The sequence below is a fragment of the Carassius auratus genome, linkage group LG44F (genome assembly GCF_003368295.1).
Source record: "Carassius auratus strain Wakin linkage group LG44F, ASM336829v1, whole genome shotgun sequence".
Taxonomy (NCBI): domain Eukaryota; kingdom Metazoa; phylum Chordata; class Actinopteri; order Cypriniformes; family Cyprinidae; genus Carassius; species Carassius auratus.
The window spans coordinates 3,211,546-3,236,414 of NC_039298.1; the positions used below are offsets into that span (position 1 = coordinate 3,211,546).

The following is a 24,869-nucleotide window of genomic DNA, read 5'->3' on the forward strand; positions in this document are numbered from 1 at the left end:
TTCCATATAGAATAAACTGTCTCCAACTTGTTTATATCACTGTCTTTGTCCATTAAGCTACATTATGTGTTTTATTTATAATGATTTTCTATAGGAGGAAAACGTTTAATGTACAATTTAACGCACTGCGTTCTGTACTCGTCTGCTTGCCTGTACGGAGCTGATCCTTTTAAAATCACTTAATGCATTTCATAATGCACGTTCATATTTGCTGCTCTGTATATACATTGAGTCAACAACAAGACATATAGACTAGACCTACTGAATTGTCTTTATCATCTTAGTCTGTTATTAGGCCACATTAAGCGTTCACATTGTGTTCATAGCCATCTGCTTGCGTTGTAGTACATTAAATAATAACTATATATCGAATTTGGTCTTTTAATTGAACTTAACGTATCCTAATACATTATGCCATATTAAGTGTTTGTTTTTTTCTACAGGAGGAAAACGCTTAACGAAAAACTTTGTGTATAGTAATAGGCCTACTAATTTAGTTTTAATCGTTTAATCACCACGACAGCGTCTCGTCTCCATTGGCAACATGCACGAACGTGCTGATTACAAGTGACGTCACAGGTAGCGGAGAGTGCAAGAAGCGATTGCAAGTGGCATTGCAATTTAGTTTCTTTTTTCTTTTCTTCGCCACCTGGCTACTGTTGTAAAATGTTGAAAGGTTCAAACAAAAAGTTATCAATAAATAGAAAAAAATAACAATAAAGACTGCAAGTGACGTTGCTAGCGGAAGTACAAGTGTCTGAGAGTGCAAGTGCAAGTCTGCAGCCAGACCCATGTTGTGTTTAAATGTGTTGCAGCTTGTTTCAGCAACTTATTATAAAAACCTTGCAGTCAAATGCATGAGTAATACGTTGTTTATATTTGAATATAGATGTGTCTATGAAAGACTGTTGCTGTACTGTGATGAAAAAGTATCACAATGCTGAAAAAAAATTTGATTTTTTTTTTTTTTTTTTTTTTTTTTTACATGATTTGATATCAAAATAATGGACAAAGCTTGAGTTTTGTGGCTTAAACAGCCGCGGTTGAGTAGCGGACTGCAAACACGTCCTGTGTGAAAGCACAATGAATCCGTGTAGCTCCAGCACAACATACGTTACGCACACGGACTGCATACGCACTGGAGACGGATTATATGTGAAACAGGCGTCACTCTCCAGTCCAGCGGGTGGCGCTAAAACACTTAACTTTGTTTGACAAACACCATTAAACCTCTGAGGAAGAAGATTCGTTTCACCGCGCTCTCTGTTGTTCTTATGTCGGGATGCTACCTTAATATAAACTGTTGGAAATTTTTATTTTAAGAGAAAAATAGTTTTTTTTTAATCAGGTCAGTAAACCTGTAATATTCTCCTGCTCACAGTCGAGACTAAGTTTTGAATTAAGCAGGAATATCTGGAGGAATATCATCTGAACTTAGATCTGCTGCTGTGAAGATGATGTTTGTTAAAGAGGAGAGTGAAGAGAGCATGAGAGAACCAGAAACCTGGAGAATAAAACAAGAGGAGCCAGAAACCTGGAGAATAAAACAAGAGGAACCAGAAACCTGGAGAATAAAACAAGAGGAACCAGAAACCTGGAGAATAAAACAAGAGGAACCAGAAACCCGAAGAATAAAACAAGAGGAACCAGAAACCTGGAGAATAAAACAAGAGGAACCAGAAACCCGAAGAATAAAACAAGAGGAACCAGAAACCTGGAGAATAAAACAAGAGGAACCAGAAACACTGATAATAAAACATGAGGAACCAGAAACCCGGAGAATAAAACAAGAGGAACCAGAAACCCGGAGAATAAAACAAGAGGAACCAGAAACCCGAAGAATAAAACAAGAGGAACCAGAAACCCTGAGAATAAAACAAGAGGAACCAGAAACACTGATAATAAAACAAGAGGAACCAGAAACACTGATAATAAAACAAGAGGAACCAGAAACCCGGAGAATAAAACAAGAGGAACCAGAAACCCTGAGAATAAAACAAGAGGAACCAGAAACACTGATAATAAAACAAGAGGAACCAGAAACCCTGAGAATAGAGCACGAGGAACAAGGAGGTTAGTATTTATTCTTAATTTATCATGATTTATTCTTCATTCATCATTAATGTATGTTTGTGGTAATGTTACATTAGGCTTACAATGCTTTACTTCTCTGGGATCTGGGTGTTTTTGGGCCCTGGAGAAGTTTTGATGTTTTTGTGTATGTATATATTAGATATATATTAAAATTTTGCTTCGCCAAGGTAATAACATCTACAATACTGTACATAAATAAAGGCTGATCAATCCCTGTTGATTTTTCCAGAGACCGTACACCAAACGTTTTGTTTCTCTAATTAACATGTTTAAATGGCATCACTGCGAACACTTCAGAAGGATGCAGAACTATTCTATGATCTTTTAGAGCTGCTCGGATTAAACTCACTTTTAGTTTTCCCTTTATTTGAAATTAAATTATATATAATTTGTAATTTTTAGTGGTCATTAGTGGTCTTTTTAGTAGACATTATATACATTATATGTCCATCATGTGCGCTACAAGCTTCTATTTGAAAATAATGTTCATGTGCAGTGTGTGTGTGCAGAAAAAAATGATTACAACACACTATAGAACAAAACTAAATTAAATTAGCCTATGCACTTTACATATACATGACATTTATCATCAATATGGTTAACAATAAAGATAAATAATAAGGAAAATAATAAGATAAACAGAACATCTCCGCTTATTAAAGGCTTAGTTCACCCAAATATTAAAATTAAGCAATTAATATCTCACTCTCATGTCGTTCCAAACCCGTGAGACCTCCATTCATCTTCAGAACACAGTTTAAGATATTTTAGATTTAGTCTGAGAGCTCTCAGTCCCTCCATTGAAGCTGTGTGTATGGTTTACTGTCCATGTCCAGAAAGGTAAGAAAACATCGTCAAAGTAGTCCATGTGACATCAGAGGGTCAGTTAGAATATTTTGAAGCATCGAAAATACATTTTGGTACAAAAATAGCAAGAACTACGACTTTATTCAGCATTGTCTTCTCTTCCGTGTCTATTTTGAGAGAGTTTAAAACAAAGCAGTTTGTGATATCCGGTTCGTGAACGAATCATTTGATGTAACCGGATCTTCTTGAACCAGTTCACTAAACCGAACTGAATCTTTTGAAACGGTTTGCATCTCCAATTAATCCACAAATGACTTCAGCTGTTAACTTTTTTAATGTGGCTGACACTCCCTCCGAGCTGCTGTAAAGAGTGAGAACTGCAGATGAACACTGAGCCGAGCCAGTTAACAAATGAAAGATTGACTCGTTCTCGAGTTGAAAAGAACCAGAACCGTGAGCAATTTCTAAGTTTCGGTTCTGAAACGGTTCTTGTGCAACATGTGACCAAGCGCTGTGAGCAGCCTTGCACCGACCGGTGTTCTGAATATTCAGCGTTTCCAGTAAAGGATGTCACGAACCGAATAACAGACAAACCTCCCTGCCTCTTTAATTACTGAGCACATTGATTCCAATAACACGCATTCCACACGCATTCGTTGTGCTGTCGCGTATTTAATTGCCGAACACATTGTTTCCCACGACTGTATGTGCACTTGCGCCTTTGATAACTGTGCACATCATTTTGTCCGGGGCCGGCGACACACTGGATGCGTGGTGCAAGCGTCTCAGCTGCGTGGCGTGTCTGTTTTGAATTCGGCTCCCATGTTAACAGGTTAGAGCTTGCAGACTGCCTGCTTGAGAAGCGTCTCAGCCATGGCTCGAGCCGCGCGGAAAATGCGTGCATGCTAGAAATAGAACCGACGCCTATTTTTCACGCGACACGCAAGCGTGTTGGAAGCGTTTCCAACAGCAGCGCGCTGCACCTGCCGCCACTAAATTACATTATGTTTGTCCCATATTGTCATTATTATAGCTACATACTGGCTTCAACTTGGACCACTAAATAAATAGACTGCTATTGTTATGCAAGTATGAGGGTTAGATTATTTAGTGTACAGGTCATTTCAAGAGTGATAAACAAAGTGATAGAAAATATTTATTTTAATGCATTTTAAATGTTTAAAAATGTGGAAACCACTCATTGCATCACACCATCTCCTGACTGCATTATTATTTGTAAAATAGGGACTTTATGGAGAGTGTGTATACATGTTTATAAGTTTAACTGTTTATATTTCATTAAGGGAAATTAACAAGTGTCTCAGCCCTCAAGGGACTATTTAGCAGCTCATTATTCCTGCTTGAAAAGCAAAACGTTATTGAAAGTTGAAAAAACATCAATTTGAAACACATGCTGATTAATGGACTAGCATTACTCAACATTGCTTACTACCTACTTTTACTAAGGTAGAATAGTAAAAAATAACATAAAAATAGTTCATTTAAATGGAACCAGAAGCCGAACCGGAAAATTTCTAAAAATACCCCACCCCACTTATGAAGATCTGTACACTGTAATATATGTTGCATTTTGACATGGCCAACCTTTAAATTAAGTTGACAGTAAGTAATAAACAGTATTGAGCTTTGCTTAGTTGAGTATTGTGCATTTTTCCTTACCACTATTTCTTAATAATTGTTTAATGATTTTAATGGAACCGAAATCAGAACCGGAACCATTAGGTGGAACCGGAATCGAACGTGGGAAAATTATTAACGATTCCCAACCCTATTTTTGAGTAAATGAATTACTCCGGGATATTGGTTTGTTTGAACTCAGAGGGAGTGTCAGCCACATTAAAAAAGTTAACAGCTTAAGTCATTTGTGGATTAATGCGTATTAGAGGTGTGAACCGTTTAAAACGATTCAGTTCGATTTAGTGAACTGGTTCAAGAAGATCCGGTTACATCGAATGATTCGTTCGCGAACGGGATATCACTACACTGTTGTGAAGAGTTGTGATGGTTGCCGGCTTTGCTACCGTTCGGACGTTCTAGCTTACTGCTCTGCGCTTTGCTTCTTATTTCTGTACTTTTATCAGATTTTTCTAAGATTTTTACTTCAGCAGATCAGCACAGTGCTCAAACAACAGATTTTTGGCACAAACGCTGAAACTAAAAACACTGGGACTGGAATAATACTACAAAAAGAAGACTTCGTCTCCACACTGCAAACAGCTTACATTCCGGAGACGGGAAAACAACTGCCTACCAAACAGAAGAGAGAGAAAATGCCTCCTGTTGGATCTACTTGTTGCATGAACTGCTGCAAACTTCTACAAAGGATTGTGATTCTTGAAACAAAGTTACTTTCTGGACTTCCAAAACAGACGGAACACTTAGCAGACAGTCGTCATGGACTCCCTCAGCATACAGCCGGTGAGTCCCATGAATCTTCTGAATCTCAACAATTTATACCAAGTGTAGAGGAACAAGCCGAAACTGATCAACAGACAACTCGATGGCACAAACAGGGAGCGAGACCCAAAGGAACACGAGACATCAGATTGTCACGAGTTTCTCGTATTGCTGCCATAGCTTCCTCTACCCCAGATTCGACTATGACAAGGCTTGTAAATACTGGTATTCTACCACCACCTATACATCTGGAGAAAAGATTTCAAGCATTAATAAATGTGGGTGAGGAATCCCCAAATGTATTTAAACATGGATCTGATCAGCCAGCAGCAAACACCACTACTAACAGGCGCTCAAGGACGAGCAGACAGCGGCTTTCAGCTCAGAGCGCAGCCGAGCCCAGGACTCTGATAGTGGGTGACTCTGTTATCAGAAACATCCGTAGCAGGACTACAACAACATGCTGCCTTCCTCAAGCAACGGTCTCTGATGTGAACAAGGAACTTCAGAACATTCTGATGAAGCACAAGACTGCAAATCGAATCATCATCCATGTGGGGAAGAATGATATTCGGAAAGAGCAGTCAGAACTCCTTAAGAAGGACTTCATTGAACTCTTTGAAACACTTCAAAGACTCAAAGTTCAGTCGTTCATCAGTGGACCACTCCCAGCAAGGGGAACAAATATGTTTTCACGGTTGCTTGGGCTGAACACATGGCTACAAAGATCTTGTAATATAAAAGGAGTAAATTTCATTGACAACTTCAATCTTTTCTGGGGCCATAGACAATTGTTTAAACCAGATGGCCTTCACCCAAACAAACTAGGTGCAAGAGTGTTTAAGGACAATATCTTCTTCTCCCTTCGTCATCCTTCAGCAGAGTGTGTCAATCCATTCAGCACACACACACCAGGTCCGAGTCATCATGTGGCTGACATATCCCACAAGGACACTGATAACAACATGCAGTCAAAACAATCACTGCTGATAGACACTATCCCTGCTGAGCCCTGCCCACAGAGCTCCTCACAGACTGACTGTGATGTATCAAAACAGCTACAAGATTCACCACCCAAGGACGACTTTCTGGAAAACAGCCAGGGAAGCCAGGACAACACATCACAGCCACCGGAAACACCAGAGATACAGCCCATCTCACCAGACACATTATCCCTCTCTCCAGCATCTCCACTTCTGTGCTTCTCACAGAAAATGGAGGAATTGGTGTATGTTGGGACTAAACTCTCCCACTCATTCGCTGCTAGCCCGCAGATATCAACTAAAAAACGGAGGGCCCCCCAACCACCAAAGCCTGTGGGCCCTGTTCCTATGAGAGCTCTCCGACCGCTGCCACAACGCCAGGGCCCAAACCCTCTTTCTGCTGAAGGTGAACCAAAAACAACTGATAGCAGCTCTCAGTGATATGTGTCGGGTCTCCGCTATAATAGCAGCAACATTCACAAATGCCTACTGAACAAGCGGAAACCCAGTGTGCCTGTAGCTTTCTCTATTTCAGTTTTATCACGTGATAGAAAGTCTAAGGCCTTCTTAAGCCGAAGGGCAAACTCATCTAATCTGCGGCCTATTATGCATCAAACTAAGATTGATGTAAAGACACAAAGCACAGCCATTAAGCTAGCACTTTTAAACATTCGCTCACTAAAAAATAAATCATTTCTAATCAATGACTTTATAACCTCAAACAATCTGGATTTTATGTTTCTAAATAAAACATGGCTTGAAGACAGCTGCAGTGCAACAATCCTAAATGAAGCAGCCCCTCCTAACTTCACTTACATGAGTGTTTGCAGGACTGTTAGAAGAGGTGGGGGTGTAGCTGCTCTATTTAAAGATGTCTATCAATGCAAGCAAATGTCATTTGGTCAGTACTTGTCTTTTGAATATCTAGGGATTGTGCTGAAAGGTGCTCCACGCATTCTGTTTATTATTATTTACAGGCCTCCAAAATACTCTCCAGCCTTTGTTGAAGAGGTCACAGAAATGTTATCAATAATTTCCTCAGAGTTTGACTGTTTTGCAATTGCAGGGGATTTTAATATTCACATAGATAATGCAGAAAACAAAACTACAAAAGAAATGATAACGGTTTTAAACACTTTTGACCTGATTCAGCATGTGCATGGACCCACACACAAAGGTGGACACACTCTGGATCTAATCATCAGTAGGGGTCTAAACATTTCATCCATTGTTATTAAGGACGTAGCACTATCTGATCACTTCTGTATTTTCTTTGATATATTGATCTCTGCTACCACTGAATCTAGATCTGTCTCTGTCAGAAGGAGATGCATAAATGAGAACACAAGTGTACAATTTATGGAGGCTATATCTTTAACACCAAGCATTTCTGCAGACTCTGTTGATATTCTCCTTGATTCCTTTAACTCAAAAGTTAAGAATGCTATTGATGATATTGCACCAATAATAGTCAGTAAGAAAACAAACAGACAGAAATCAGTCAACAGAAGAGAAGATCAACAGAAGTTCAGACTATGAAAAGACAATGCAGAAAAGCCGAGCGGATGTGGAGGAAGACGAAACTTGAAATTCACTATAGCATCTATAAAGACATCCTTCATGCTTTTAATGTGAAACTAGCCACAGCTAGACAGAACTTCTTCTCAAACCTTATAAACAGTAACTTAAATAACACTCGTACTCTTTTTGCCACTGTTGAGAGACTGACAAACCCCCCAAGTCAGATTCCCACTGATATGCTATCAGACAGCAAATGCAATGAGTTTGCTTCTTTCTTTTCTGAGAAGATCATAAATATCAGGAAGACGATTAGCACATCCTCAAGTAATGCAGAGGTCAGACAGTTTCGGCCAAAATATCAAAAAGATACTATGTCTAATTTTGAAAAAATTGATAGCAAAATTCTGGAAGACATAGTGCAGAAACTAAAATCATCAACCTGTTGTCTTGACACACTTCCCACATCTTTCTTCAAAAGTGTGCTTGACTGCTTAAAAGCAGATCTCTTAGAAGTGGTGAATGCCTCACTTCTTTCTGGGACATTTCCAAACTCCCTAAAAACTGCAGTTGTAAAGCCCCTCCTGAAAAAGACCAATCTTGATAACACAACTTTGAGCAATTTTAGACCAATATCTAATCTTCCTTTTATAGGCAAAATTATAGAAAAGGTAGTTTTTAATCAGCTGAACAAATACTTAAACTCAAATGGATACCTGGACAATTTTCAATCTGGTTTCCGACCACATCACAGCACAGAGACAGCACTCATTAAGATAATAAATGATATTCGCTTAAATTGTGACTCTGCCAAAATATCGGTGCTGGTTTTGCTAGATCTCAGTGCTGCGTTTGACACTGTCGATCATAACATACTACTAGAGAGACTGGAAAACTGGGTCGGGCTTTCTGGGATGGTACTCAAATGGTTCAGATCATACTTAGAAGGGAGAGGCTATTATGTGAGTCTAGGAGAGCATAAGTCTAAGTGGACGTCCATGACATGCGGAGTCCCACAAGGGTCAATTCTTGCACCGCTCTTGTTTAGCCTGTATATGCTTCCACTAAGTCAAATAATGAGAAAGAACCAGATTGCCTATCACAGCTATGCTGATGATACCCAGATTTACCTAGCCTTATCTCCAAATGACTACAGCCCCATTGACTCCCTCTGCCAATGCATTGAAGAAATTAATAATTGGATGTGCCAGAACTTTCTTCAGTTAAACAAGGAAAAAACTGAAGTCATTGCATTTGGAAACAAAGATGAAGTGTTCAAGGTGAATGCATACCTTGACTCTAGGGGTCAAACAACAAAAAATCAAGTCAGTAATCTTGGTGTGATTCTGGAGACAGACCTTAGTTTCAGTAGTCATGTCAAAGCAGTAACTAAATCAGCATACTATCATTTAAAAAACATCGCAAGAATTAGATGTTTTGTTTCCAGTCAAGACTTGGAGAAACTTGTTCATGCCTTTATCACCAGCAGGGTGGACTATTGTAATGGGCTCCTCACTGGCCTTCCGAAAAAGACCATTAGACAGCTACAGCTCATCCAGAACGCTGCTGCCAGGATTCTGACTAGAACCAGAAAATCTGAGCATATCACACCAGTCCTTAGGTCCTTACACTGGCTTCCAGTTACATTTAGGATTGATTTTAAAGTACTTTTACTCGTATATAAGTCACTAAATGACCTAGGACCGAAATATATTGCAGATATGTTCACTGAATATAAACCTAACAGAGCACTCAGATCATTAGGATCAAGTCAGTTAGAAATACCAAGGGTTCACACAAAACAAGGGGAGTCTGCCTTTAGTTACTATGCTGCCCGCAGTTGGAATCAGCTTCCTGAAGAGATCAGATGTGCTAAAACACTAGTCACATTTAAATCTAGACTCAAAACGCATCTTTTTAGCTGTGCATTTGTTGAATGAGCACTGTGCAATGTCCGAACTGATTGCACTATATTTTCACTGTTTTATGTTTTATTATTGTTTTATTATTAACTGTTTTAAAATGTTTTAATCATTTTAAAAGTAAAATTACTTGTTTTATTTTTGTTATTATTTTTCTTCATGATTATTTTACTTTCTCTTATGTAAAGCACTTTGAATTACCATTGTGTACGAAATGTGCTATATAAATAAACTTGCCTTGCCTTGCCTTGCCTTGAAGAGAAGACAATGCTGTATAAAGTCGTAGTTTTTGCTATTTTTGGACCAAAATGTATTTTCGATGCTTCAAAATATTGACCCTCTGATGTCACATGGACTACTTTGAAGATGTTTTTCTTACCTTTCTGGACATGGACAGTGTACTGTACACACAGCTTCAATGGAGGGACTGAGAGCTCTCGGACTACATCTAAAATATCTTAAACTGTGTTCCGAAGATGAACGGAGGTCTCACGGATTTGGAACGACATGAGGTTGAGTTATTAATGACATAATTTTCCTTTTTGGGAGAACTATCCCTTTAAGCTTTTAAATAAGCTTGTCCTTTGGACAAGTAAATCAGTCATTCACTTGTCAGAGTAAAAAAGTTACTTGTCCGGTGAAAAAAAGTTTTCTTTTTTTTTTGTTGACACAAATGTAATTTATTCTGAAACAGTCTCATCAGTGCTCAAAATGTTCACGGACCGGGCTTTATGGTGTGATGGATAAATACAAAATAAAATGATACGGGGTTGGCAACGCTACAGAGTAGCACAGTACCTGCGTGACTCGCAATAGATATATGTATGTATGTATGTGTGTGTGTGTGTGTGTGTGTATATATAGCAAAATATATATATAGCTCTGTCTGCAATGTTCTTCCGCCAGACACGAGCGCCAAAAGTTACCAACTGCAGCTTTAATGTAAAATATTTATTCCTCCTTGTGTGGCCCGGTACCAAATGACACACGGACCGGTACCGGTCCGCTGCCCGGGGGTTGGGGACCACTGATCTACAGAACACAATTTAAAATGTGGGGAGGTCATGGCCTAGTGGTTAGAGAGTTTGACTTCTAACCCTAGGGTTGTGGTTTCGAGTCTCGGGCCAAACAGCTGCGGCAACAATCAGTTTACATAACCAAAGAATTTCAGCACAAACTATCAGAAACCATCTCAGGGAGGCTCATTTACTGCTTGTCATCCTCATCGGGGTCTTGGCCTGACTGCAGTTCGTCATCATAACCGACTTGAGTGGGCAAATGCTCACATGGCGTCTGGCACTTTGGAGAGGTGTTCTCTTCACGGATGAATCCTGGTTTTCACTGTATAGGGCAGATGGCAGACAGCGTGTATGGTGTTGTGTGGGTGAGCGGTTTGCTGATGTCTATGGTGTGGATTGAGTGGCCCATGGTGGAGGAGGGGTTATGGTATGGGCAGGTTTATGTTATTGACAACGAATAAAGGTGCATTTTTTTGATGGCATTTTGAATGCACAGATATACCATGACGAGATCCTGGGGCCCATTTCATCCAAGACCATCACCTCATGTTGCAGCATGATAATGCACGGCCCCATGTTGCAAGGATGTGTACTAGGGCTATGCGATATGGACAAAAATAAAACTATCACGATTTTTTGATCAATTTTGCAATTTCGATTTTAATCACGATGTTGACAAACACAGACATGCTTTAGAGTCATAAATGCATTCAGTATAAATTTTAAACATTTAAAAAAGAAAACCAATGAGAGCTTTATCAAATGTCTCTAGAACAGACATAAGTCAAAATAATCACTAAGATGTCAAACATAATGTCTAGACATATGGAAAAAAAATAATAATAAATAAATAAAATAAAACCATGTTCAGGGATCTTTTTCTTCTTTTTTTTTCTGCCATGCATTGGTCATAGAGCTCACTGTAGCGGTGCCTCAGGTTTTATATGTTTTGCCCAATATACTTTGCCCAAGGGTCACATACTCCATCTGCAGTGCGTATACAGTTATGTGTATGCGGTTCAGAAGCAGCAACGAGAGCGCATTATTGTAACTCGAAAGCACATTAAAATCATGCACAATCGCGAATCTATCCATCTATCTTTTAAAAAGAGTTTTCTATAAAACAGAACTTAATGAACTCGTCAAAATCATGTTATACAAAAAACAGCGCCGTTGCTCCCCATGCAGTCTTCTTTGCCGCCTAAATCTCTTCCTGCAGACTGAGCTTGTGCGTCATCTTCACCCGTTATTCAGCCAATAAAGTGTAGGCCTATGTATTTCAAAAATGTGTCTAGTACTATATAAATGACAAAGGTTTAATTGGCATTTTTATTTCAAGGGATCCGACCAACCGCTACCCGAATATCATTCAAAATATTTTTGGATGACTCGTAACCGCGGGCACCCGGTCATTTTGGATCAACCCGCGCATCACTGACTCGCACGCAGATTTCCTTTGCTCTGTTAACAAAACCATGCGCGTACTCAGATCATAGACTGTGTAAGGCTCAGATATATGCTGCCTTACACCGTGTCTCCTCTCATTCAACCTGCGTCCTGTGCACTCACAACTCTTGCGCGTGAGCACAGAGAGATATAAAATCTTTTCGCACCTTTCTATTTATAAATATCTCTTTTCTCATCTTTTTACTGCGTGCAGTGTGAATGTTCTGATCCGTTAACATGGCTCGAAAAACAAAAAGGCTATGCATCACAGACAAGAGTGTGTGAACCTGGAGTTAGGCATATGCCCAGTCTGGTGTGTTCTCGCGCTCATCCTGATTGGTTCAGATAACATACTGCGGGAGGTCAGGGCCTCGGAAAATCGTGCTATAAAGCGATTTAGAAATCGCACACACTCAAATCGCGATTTTTATTTAGATTCTGATTAATTGCACAGCCCTAATCTGTATACAATTCCTGGAAGCTAAAAACATCCCATGGCCAGCATACTCACCGGACATGTCACCCATTGAGCATGTTTGGGATGCTCAGGATCGGTGTAGACAACAGCGTGTTCCAGTTCCTGCCAATATCCAGCGACTTCACACAGCAATTGAATTGGAGTGGACCAGCATTCCACAGGCCACAATCAATAACCTGATCAACTCTATGTGAAGGAAATGTGTTGCACTGTGCGAGGCAAATTGTGGTCACACCAGATACTGTCTGGTTTTTGGAACCTCATTTTAGAGTGACATTTGATTGTGGCCAAAAAAGTCATTTGTGTATTTACAGATGTTAAACATTGAATAAGGTCACTTTTTTTGTGCACTTTTCTCAGCTTTTAACAAGTTACCTAAAATAAATATTTTTTACTTATGTTTCAGAGTTCATTGAAGAAAAAGAGGAGAATGAAGAATCAAGTGAAGTTGAGGAGAAAAATCATGTCAAAACTGAAGGAAAAACTTTGAGTTTGTCTCAAACCAAACAGAAAGATTTAAAGAACAAAAGAGCCGAGAAGTATTTGAACTGCAGTCAGTGTGGAAAGAGATTTACAAACAAAACAGGTTTTGAGTGTCACATGAGATTTCAAACCGTAGACAAACCATTTACTTGTGATCAGTGCGGGAAGAGTTTAAAACTGCACCAGAAGATCCACACTGGAGAAAAACCTTATAAGTGTTTACACTGTGACAAGAGATTCAGTCATTCATTAAGTCTGAAAATACATGAGAGGATCCACACTGGAGAGAAACCTTATAAGTGTTCACACTGTGACAAAAGATTCGGTCATTCATCAAGTATGAAAACACATGAGAGGATTCACACTGGAGAGAAACCTTACAAGTGTGCACACTGTGACAAGAGTTTTATTCAGTTGCCAGGTCTGAAAATACATGAGAGGATCCACACTGGAGAGAAACCTTATAAGTGTTCACACTGTGACAAGAGTTTTAGTCAGTTGCCAAGTCTGAAAGCACATGAGAGGATCCACACTGGAGAGAAACCTTACAAGTGTTCACACTGTGACAAGAGATTCAGTCATTCAACAAGTCTGAAAACACATGAGAGGTTTCACACTGGAGAGAAACCTTACAAGTGTTCACACTGTGACAAGAGATACAGTCATTCAACACATCTGAAAATACATGAGAGGATCCACACTGGAGAGAAACCTTACAAGTGTTCACACTGTGACAAGAGATTCAGTCATTCAACACATCTGAAAATACATGAGAGGATCCACACTGGAGAGAAACCTTTCAAGTGTTCACACTGTGACAAGAGATTCAATGATTCAACACATCTGAAAATACATGAGAGGATCCACACTGGAGAGAAACCTTATGCTGTTTTATAACAAAGTTCGGGAGGAACAGTCGCAGTTCATTAACCTGATTAACACAAGTGGAGACCAATCAGTAATCAACTCATGACAAGGTATAAATAACAGCAGAACCTACCTCTGTTCATTGACAGTTTTCAGCATCCCTCCTCCACCCCATTTCTCCTCACTTATAGATCCATCTACTCTTACCACAATCTGGGGGGGGGTACTCTGGGTTCGGGCCACATACCGAGCTCTGAGCCCTCCACCCGGACAGCACGCCAAATACGCATAAACTTAGGGTATTAATATACGTAGATGTGAACTCGTGAAATAAGTATTAACACTGTGACAAGAGATTCAGTGATTCAACACATCTGAAAACACATGAGAGGATTCACACTGGAGAGAAACCTTATAAGTGTGCACACTGTGACAAGAGATTCAGTGATTCATTAAGTCAGAAAACAGATGAGAAGCTTGCGCGAATTTGTAACACCTACAGATAAGGACATGTAAATGAGTTTTTTGCAATGAGGACGCTTACACACACATCTGTAAAAGTGCCTGACAGGCAAGACATTAACGCTAATTCATCAGCTTTAAGCTTATATTTTGGGCAGCTCGGATCACATACATCTCCTGCAGGAGTTCATTCTGTTTCCTCCAATATTTGTAGATGCATTTTGTCCATAGAAATGCATTATTCGGTTCTGTAATTTGACGTGACAGAGTGAAGTTGGGCTAATCGATAATGAGAATCGTTGTTGAGGATTTTCATTGTCGATAATAATCAATTTTATCGATTAGTTGTTGCAGCCCTAAATTAAACCACATCTTCTTTCTTTGCGTGAACATTTCTGAGCATTACACAAATATTTCCACATAGTGACGTAGGCATTTAAATGAGGTATTTTATAGGGGCGTGGTAGACTCTTAACTTTAACAAAGAATATCTCTTTGGATTTGAGACTTTAGTCTTGCAACTTTACAGATCTTCTTTATTCACCACGAGCTTGTAACACTCCAAAGAGAAAGGAAAAATTAATAACCTAAAAACCTAATGGAGACATCTGCTAACATTTGGACTTTGCATTGACTAGGATCACAGACAGAAGGTCTCTTTACTCTCTAACTCGTGTTATATTTTATTCGGTTTCTCTATACACAAGACCATTGCACTAGTCACACTGAGATATGTCAACAGATACACAATGAACATTGTTTTTATATAATCATTCTGTGTGAACTGAGAGGAAATTATGGGTAAATGAAGGAAATTGTGAAGAAGGAACAGCCGCAAAGGAAGGGGAAAAGTTTTCCCCCAACTTCACTCAGTGGGCTTTGAAAACATGTCTTTGTTAGGGTTAGGGTCTCGGGAAAACTATGTTTCTGAGGTTCTTTCAGCCTTGCAGTGTTACTTATATGATATTCATTTAAAAAAATGCAGCATTTCTAAGAATTGTGACATCAATTGGGATCTTTCTACAGCATGGTGGGAAAGCAAGAAACACCTCTACATCCTTTGTCTCAGTGTCTCACAAACTAGCGCTGACTGCATTCAACAACAAAGAAAACTGATGGAGTTGAAAAACAGATTTTTTATCTCAATTAAAAAAAAAAGAATAACCACCAACCTGTTTGTTCTTCAGTGCGTTTGATACTGCAGGGTTCCAGATCTCTCATCTTCTCTCTGTCCACTCAGTCTTTACAGATTTCAACTCTTCCTGATGATTTTAATCCTCAAAAGCAGCTTTTCAGAAACAATTTTAAAATAGGGATGGGCGTTTTCCACAAATATCACATTCGAATATTTGAGCTCACAAAAAATTTATATTCGAATATTTGTTTATCTAAATTAAGTTTAATGAGACAGACATTATTTTTCAGTAACATTTGTTTCCGTCATTTTTTAACAAGCTTATACACAATAAGCTTAAACATTATGCTACGTCGTGTTTTGTAGCTAAAAACAATGTGCAAACAAACAAAAAAGAAAAAAAAAGTGAACAAAGAAAAAATTTAAATAAAGCAGCCTGCAGCAATTAGGCTACAGAACGTAGCCTACATGCAACTTTGAACCTTTCAAACTGTCAGCAAATCTTTTTTTCTTTTTTTTTTCTATTGTTTTATATGTTCTTGTTAAGGAACACAAGTATAGCCACGTTTCCACCGCAGGAACTTCACCCAGGAACTAGGGACTTTGGTCTGGTACTCGGTGTGTTTCCACCGCAGGAACCAGGAAGTAAATAAAGTTCCAGGTAAAAAAAAAAAATGCCCCTCAGAAAGTCCCTGCTGGCGAGGTGATACTTTTTCAAAGTTCCGGAACTTTCCGAGGCGGGACTTGGGCGCTAAACATCCTGATTGGTTGAGTTCACACAGCATTGGTTGAGTTCAACCACCATTTATTCGGATAATTTTCAAAATATTACTGTTATTGTGGTTATAGGTTATAGGTTTATTTTATAAAGACAGTGCCTATTTAAAAATGTGTTTCGCCGATCTCGGAGACGGTCAGCTCCACGCGATCAGCGGGACCTCAGTCCTCATGTATCCGCCGAGAGCACTCTCACCTCGGCTAGACTTTCTGATATGTGCCGCTGGTTCTGATGTCTCTTTAGTGGTTAAACATAAAATATAATTCGTTTTGGGTAAATCTAACAGGTAATCTTTGGTCTGTATTCAACTAATCTATATGTTAAAATGAAAATAAAAAGGCAAATTTATATAATATTTCATTTCATTTTAATGACTATATACACATTTCGCTGATCTAAGTACATTTCTGCAGCTATTTTTATGTTCACATGAAAACGAAAGGAGGCAGTGGTATTTGATATCCTGTTTTGTTTTATTGTAGTATAGAGTATACAGAGAGGAAAATAGCAGTACGCGGCAAAGATGTCAACATGATTTCCCATCGGGGGGAACCTCTGCTATCTTAACAATAAAGCCGGCTGCGGAGAAAAGCACTCTGACACACAAATAACGGTGTGCTAAGCGACTAAGTTTTGTTAATCGTTTTGCTTCGTGTTTTCGTTCCACCATTGAATGGGATCCTCATCTGGTGGAATACATGGCTTCAGCAAGAACTGTTCCCACTCGTCTCGACTCTTAAGTAATCATCACCGAAGAACTGGCTCAGTCTTTTCCGACAAGTAATCCTGGATTTTGTTTTAAATAATCATCTCTAGTGGTCATTAATTATTCTTTCTGATTTTGGGAAGAAAAAAAAAACGTTGACATTACTAAATATAATTAGTTGTGTGAACTTTTCAGACGAAATTTTGAATGCAGTTATTATGTTAAGTAGAGATGACAAGTTTTTTCAAGGGGAGGAGCCCTGTTCGAACATGTTTCAGCAGTGAGTACGCGATCTTTGAAGATACCATAGACAGTAAAAGAAATGGACACAGCGACCCCATTGGATTCAATGGAGACATGTCAATTAGAAGCACGCATTTCTTGGATGTTGAGCGTACTGCGCATACTCAAACTGAGCTTGATGACGTAGAGCGTCCTGTCTGACAATTGTAAGTCTTCTAATAGCTGTGCCAAGAGAAATCTGAATCACCCACCGAATCTTGCAGAGGTTGTAGAATAATTTTGTCCCGTTGCTTTTATGGACTCTCTATGGGCTTCACCTTTGACTTCATGCGTCCACGTTGTAAGGTGAAAGAACCTGAGATACTTTGATCTCCTGAGAAACAGACAATAAAAACATACACGGGCATCTTCGAGACACCCCACAGAGTGGAGGAGCAGGAGACCTCCTCCCCTTCTGGCCATTTGTTTCATTATCCCTTCACCCATTCTTGCTTCTACTCAGTCTGCTCAAAATGATTACATGAAAATGTGAATGCAAGTGAACTAACACTCATGTCTGGTATCATTTGAAATGTCTCAGTGCAACTGGTACAATGGTCTCAATTTTAAAAAAGTAGATTAGAAGATAATACAGATCCGAAGAGTCAAGAGATATCTTGATTACTGTGATGGGAGTGCCCTTTCCTAGGGTCCTCCATGTAAATTACCCCCTGTTCCCATTGAGTTGTAAAATCACCCAGGCTTGGGACCTGAGTTAATGCAAATTCCAATTGTTAGTTCCTGTCTCCATCTCGGGGGATGTTTGTCTTGGTCTGAGGTATTTAAATGATTGCAGCAAAAGGATCAGGGTGATTTCTGTAGCCAGAAAGCCCGTAGTGTGTTGTGTGTCTCTTCACTTCATACTATGTATTTTCTAAGGTCAGGTATGCATATTTTACTTGTAGATTCATCTTTGAGAATTTGATGTTTTTTATTGATATGATTTGATGTGTTTCAATTGGATATGTAATTGGCAGAATACATATTTACCTGACTGATAATAAATTGTTACATTTGATTTTATTCTGTTTTACTCTGCAGTTATTGACTCTTGTAGATTACGTTGAATCCTTGTTAGCGACATGAGCACACAAATGAACAAGTTAATATAAACTTAAGAGTTTAAATAGAATAATAAAATGTCAGAAGAATAAGCCTACTAATTATAAACAGAATTACAACCAATTTGCATTCCAACCTAAATTCGAGGTCATATTAAAATGGAGTCAGATTAAAGAATAATACAATGAAATCAGATTAAATAATAAAATGGAGTCAGATTTGAGTTTAACCTAAATTGAATAACTCTACGCGTTGAAAGACAGAACATGCAGGCAACCTTCATCCAGCACCGGATACCTTCCTTGGGCAGAGTGCTTGGACCTTACAACGTCCACCTGATTGCCTCATAGACAGTGAAATATTGTCTGCGAGCTTCTCCTCCTGTCCATACGGTAATTTCCCTCGTGTGCGACAGAGAGTCGCAGGTTATGATGCAATAGTTAGCCTATATTTACAAATACTGTTTCTACAGGACCATAACGTGAGGTAATGGTGCCTATTATACATTTTTGTATTTCTTTAGAAATAATTAATGGACAAATTGAGTCTTTAAACGCCTCAGATGTACAGTTATTCGCTGTCAAAGTGACGCCAAAATGAATGGGAGTCAATGGAATGCTAACAGCAGGTGGGGGTCCGCTAGCCCATGGCGGCGCCCAGGGGTGCTTCAATAAAATATGAAACCCTGCCCCCCTGGAAGATACCGGTGTTGTTTAATATTCGGTTCCCATGAAAAACTGTTCCCGTGGGTGGAGTTTACATGAATATACATTAGTTCCCTTATTGTGGGCTTGTCCTTGAAACAACGTGCAAACGAATGGAACTGAAAATATCAGTGCACGCTCGTCAAATCTCTATTTGTTTTAATGGATTATTTTGAACCGGTAAAACAAAATGTCTGTGTTAAGTGTGGCGAGGGGGGCGTGGTTTAGCGGAATGTGCAACGGGAGAGAGACGGGGGGAGCAGAGCGAGGCGTAAGTAGGTGAAGTGCAAATAAACCCGGGATGGAAGAAGAGCATCGCCGCCATGCAATCTCCGTCAGGTACGCCATTTGCGGACATTATCCAGTCGCTTGCCGGTCTTCATCAGGAACAACACCAACACATGCTGGCAATCAAGGAGGAGCAAGACAAACGCTTTGAGGCGCTCCTCCGGGCCCAGCATGAAGACCGCGAGCTGTTCCCGAGCTGGGTAGACCGGGAGGTCCGGGCCACCCCCTCGTTTAAAGACAATACATCTCCTCTGCCGCTCAACAAGATGGGGCCTCAGGATGATCTGAAGGCCTTCCTGGACCTGTTCGAGAAGTCGGCAGAGGCTCGAGGGTGGCCCCCCGCGGACTGGCCCCTGCGGCTCATTCCCCTGCTGTCCGGAGAGGTGCAGGTAGCTGCTCACCAATTGCTAGTCCAAAACCTCCTGGCCTACCAGGACCTCAAGCGTGCCATCCTCCAGCGGGTTGGTCGACCCCGGAGCAACATCGCCAGAGGTTCAGGACTCTAACCCTGGAAGAGTCCGGCCGGCCCTACGTGATGGCACAGCAGCTCCGGGACTCCTGCCCCAAGTGGTTGATGGCCGACAGTAGCGACGTCGAGGACGTGATCGATTGTGTGGTACTGGAGCAGTTCGTGGCCAAGCTGCCGAGGAAGACTGCGCAGTGGGTCCAGTGCCACCGCCTGACGTCGCTGAACCAGGCCATCCAGCTGGCGGAAGACCAAATGGTGGCGTGTCCAGGGGTCGGCGACCCCTTACCATATGCTTCTCTCTCTCTCTCCCTCTCTCTCCTCCCCTCTCTCTCCCTAAATCTGTCCCTCTCCCCATGTCCCGTGGAGGGCTTCCGCCAAAGCTAGTCCCGAGGTGGAGGACAAGTTACGGGGCTGAACCAGCAGCGGGGCCCACGGGCTACGGGATCCATTCCCCAGGCCACAGCCTCTCCGCTCTCTCCTCACCAATCGCTTGACCTACTTCCTGCCGCCAGGGTGGCGGTAAAGTCTGGGACGGCCTGTTGGCGCTGCGGGGACCAAGGGCCTTTTATTGATAGGTGTCCGTTGATGGAAGTGGGGACGTTGATCCGGGTCCCCGACGCGCCAAAGGCTGCCCTTGTCAGCCCATATCAGGCTTTGGTGGATTCAGGATGTAACCAATCCTCCATCCATCAAAGCCTGATTCATCCGAGGGCATTGGATAGTAGCCACATGGTTAGGGTTCGGTGTGTACACGGGGAATTGGTGAATTATCCTATTTTGCCTGTGGATATTAAATTTAGGGGAGAAAAACATAGAATAGAGGTGGCAGTTAATCCGCACCTCAGGCATCTGATAATTTTGGGTACGAATTGGCCCGTGTTTAATAAATTATTGGGGTATTTGTGTTAGGATGTCTCTTGGGGGAAACAAGAGAGGGCTAGAGTTGCGCAGGTGGGAGAGGCTGAACCGGAACCTCCGGAGCCTGTTGCAGGGGAACCGAGTGCTCTCAAGCGGAACATCCTCCCTGAGCGCGATGATTTTCCCCTGGAACAGTCCCGCGATGAAACACAGAAAAATTCTTTTGACCAGGTTTGTTCGATCGACGGGCAGCTCCTCCACCCTGACCAACCGCTCTCTTATCCTTATTTTTCAATTTTAAAAGATAGGCTGTATCGGGTGCCCCAAGACGCCCAGACAAAGCAAGATACAACCCAGTTATTGATACCTAGAAGCCGTCGGGAAATGCTTTTCCAGGCGGCTCATTGTAATCCAATGGCCGGGCATTTAGGGCAAGCGGCTACACTAAACCGTCTCATGGCCACTTGTTCTGGACGGGCATTCATGAGAATGTGCGCAGGTGGTGTGCGGCTTGTCGTGAATGTCAGTTGGTGAATCCACCGGCCACCCCAAAAGCACCATTGTGCCCCCTTCCATTAATGCAGGTCCCCTTCGAACGAATTCGCATGGACCTCATCGGGCCATTAGAGCAGTCAGCATGGGGACATCGCTTTGCATTAGTTCTGGTGGACTATGCAATGCGATATCCTGAAGCAGTGCCTCTCCGCTCTATATCCGCTAAGAGTGTGGTGAGTGCACTGTTTCAATTAATCTCCCGGGTGGGGATCCCAAAGGAGATCCTCACCGATCAGGGCATGGCGTTTATGTCACGTACTATTTGCGAGCTTTACGAATTATTGGGCATTAGATCGATTCGAACAAGCGTCTATCACCCACAAACAGACGGCTGGTCGAACGATTTAATCGCACGTTAAAATCCATGATTCGTAAGTTCGTTCAGGAAGATGCCAAAAATTGGGATAAGTGGCTAGAACCCCTCTTGTTCGCTGTACGGAACGTCCCGCAAGCCTCCACGGTGTTTTCCTCCTTCGAGCTTCTTTATGGGCGTCAGCCCCGCAGGGTCCTCGACGTCCTTAAAGAAACTTGGGAGGACGGACCTTCTAATAGTAAAAACGAAATTCAATATGTCATGGACTTGAGAACAAAACTCCACACGTCGGGGCGGCTATCAATGGAGAATTTGTTGCAGGCTCAAGACAAACAGAGTCGGTTGTACAACAGGGGGGCTAGACTACGTCAATTTGCACCAGGAGATAAAGTGCTTGTATTACTCCCTATATCTAGTTCAAAGTTACTCGCGAAGTGGCAAGGTCCCTTTGAGGTCACACGGCGGGTTGGGGATCTTTACTATGAGGTAACTCGAACGGATAGGGGTGGGGCACATCAAATATACCACCTCAACCTGCTAAAAAAATGGTCTGAGGCGGAATCAGTGATGCTGGCGACGGTAGTGAGTGGGGAGGAGGATCTCAGTCCAGAAGTGAGTCCAAAATCCCAATCTCTCGCTCTGGCCCCTGGAGGAGACCACCTCTCGCCCTCGCAGCTCACTGATATCAAGTCCATCCAAGCAGCCTTTGCTGATGTGTTCTCGCCCCTGCCTGGTCGAAAGGATCTCATTCAGCACCATGTTGAGACCGAGCCGGGTGTGGTAGTTCGCAGCCGGCTGTATAGATTACCTGAACATAAAAAAAGGTGGTTCAAGGGGAGTTAGAGGCAATGCTAGAAATGGGAGTAATAGAAGAGTCCAACAGTGACTAGGCGAGCCCGATAGTCTTAGTGCCTAAAACAGACGGCTCCGTGCGGTTCTGTGTGGATTATAGAAAGGTGAATGCTGTGTCGAAATTCGATGCATATCCAATGCCCAGGGTGGACGAATTGCTTGATCGACTAGGCACTGCTCGCTTTTACTCGACGCTGGACTTAACTAAGGGTTATTGGCAGATCCCCTTGTCTCTCATGACCAAAGAAAAAAACAGCTTTCACCACGCCGTTCGGTTTACACCAATTCGTTACTCTTCCGTTCGGGTTATTCGGGGCTCCAGCCACTTTTCAGCGTCTGATGGACAAAATTATCCGTCCGCATGCTGCATATGCCGCCACCTACCTGGATGACATCATCATCTACAGTGGGGATTGGCAGCGACATATGCAGCATTTGCGAGCGGTCCTAAAGACGTTGAGGAGGGCTGGGCTCACGGCTAATCCGAAGAAGTGTGTAATTGGGCGGGTGGAAGTAAGATATCTGGGTTTCCACTTGGGTCATGGACAGGTGCATCCCCAAATTGATAAGACTGCAGCAGTTGCAATGTGTCCAAGGCCTAAGACCAAAAAGGAGGTTAGACAGTTCCTGGGGCTGGCAGGGTATTATAGAAGGTTTGTACCTAATTTTTCGGATACTGCTTGCCCGCTGACTGATTTAACTAAAAAGGAGGCACCAGATACAGTCCAGTGGACGGAGCAGTGCCAGCAGGCTTTCACCTAGATAAAGGCTGCTCTGTGTGGCGGACCGCTCCTGAATGCACCTAACTTTTCTCTCCCCTTTATCTTAAAGACAGACGCGCCGAACAGAGGGTTGGGCACAGTCCTGTCCCAAGAGGTGGAGGGGGAAGAATGGCCTGTGCTGTACATCAGTCGAAAGCTCTCTAAGAGAGAGACGATGTACAGCACCATAGAAAAAGAATGTCTGGCGATCAGATAGGCTGTTCTTACCCTCTGATATTACCTCCTGGGGCGGGAGTTCACCCTCTGTTCGGACCACGCTCCCCTGCAGTGGCTCCACCGCATGAAAGTTACCAACGCGCGGATCACCCGGTGGTATCTCGCTTTACAACCTTTTAAATTTCAGGTGATCCACAGGCCGGGTGTACAGATGGCTGTGGCTGACTTCCTCTCCAGGAGGGGGGGGGGGGCTGCAGGCCGTACGGCTCCCCGGGGGTATGTGACAAAATCCCAATCTCTCGCTCTGGCCCCTGGAGGAGACCACCTCTCGCCCTCGCAGCTCACTGATATCAAGTCCATCCAAGCAGCCTTTGCTAATGTGTTCTCGCCCCCGCCTGGTCGAACGGATCTCATTCAGCACCATGGGTATGTGGCGAGGGGGGCGTGGTTTAGCGGAATCTGCAACGGGAGAGAGACGGGGGGAGCAGAGCGAGGCGTAAGTAGGTCAAGTGCAAATAACGAACACGTGTGTTTGATTGCAGTAATTGGTGTGGAGAGACCGGATATAAGCCAAGTCACCGCAGAGAGAAGGGAAGAGAGACACGCTGGGACCTTGTACTGCACTGGGAAAGCCTCAACAGTGAAATTAAAGTTATTGACTGTGTTTGAGCAATAGTTTGCTGTTTATGCCCAGAGGGTATCGTGATTTGTTTGTTTGGTTAAATAAACGAGCGTCCCAGCAACAAGCCGACCCCTGCCTTCTTCCTTCCTATTAAGACTGTGTTGAACATTAAGCTTTAATCAGTATTAACTGCAACAGTGCCAAAACAATGGATAGTCTGTGTAATATGATAAATTGTCTTTCATGTTTTGCTTGATTGATTACAGGCACACATAAAAATAATCAATAAGCTAATTTAACCTATCTTAAATAGGCTTGTATAGTTTTTACTGTTTGATGTATTTAACTTTTTATATATTTCATTTGTGGGGCTTTATTTTTAATAGTTTGCTTTTGATTAGACTTCCATGCCTTGCAGCACGTCAGAGAAACCCCATTAGTTATGAAGAATCACACAAAGAGAACACCCCCAGAGTCTGCGAGAGTGGGGGCAGAAGAAGACTCATCGGCTGACAAAACGGTAACGACTGGACTGGAAACTACTACGAGTAAAGACAGCACAGCGCAAGAGAACACCACAACAAGCAGAGCAAGCCCTGCAACAGCAGCGGACCACAACCTGCAGGTATGTAGCTGCGAATGGAGGAGAGTAACATCTTTCCGGGGGTTGAGGATTCACCAGGGAAAGAAAAGGTGCTTGAGGGAAGAGAGACCGGGGCCTCGCATGGACTACTTTCTGCGGAAGGGGTCAAATCAGTCGAGTGAAGCTCACCAACTGGACGAAAACCATAGTTTGGAGGGCATCAGCAC

General features: G+C 42.0%; 1 pseudogene; it reads left to right on the forward strand.

Annotated features, from left to right (window-relative positions):
- The first annotated feature begins 2,022 nt into the window (after window positions 1–2,022).
- LOC113068332 (zinc finger protein 239-like) lies at window positions 2,023–16,319 on the forward strand (annotated as a pseudogene).
- The last annotated feature ends 8,550 nt before the right edge of the window (window positions 16,320–24,869 follow it).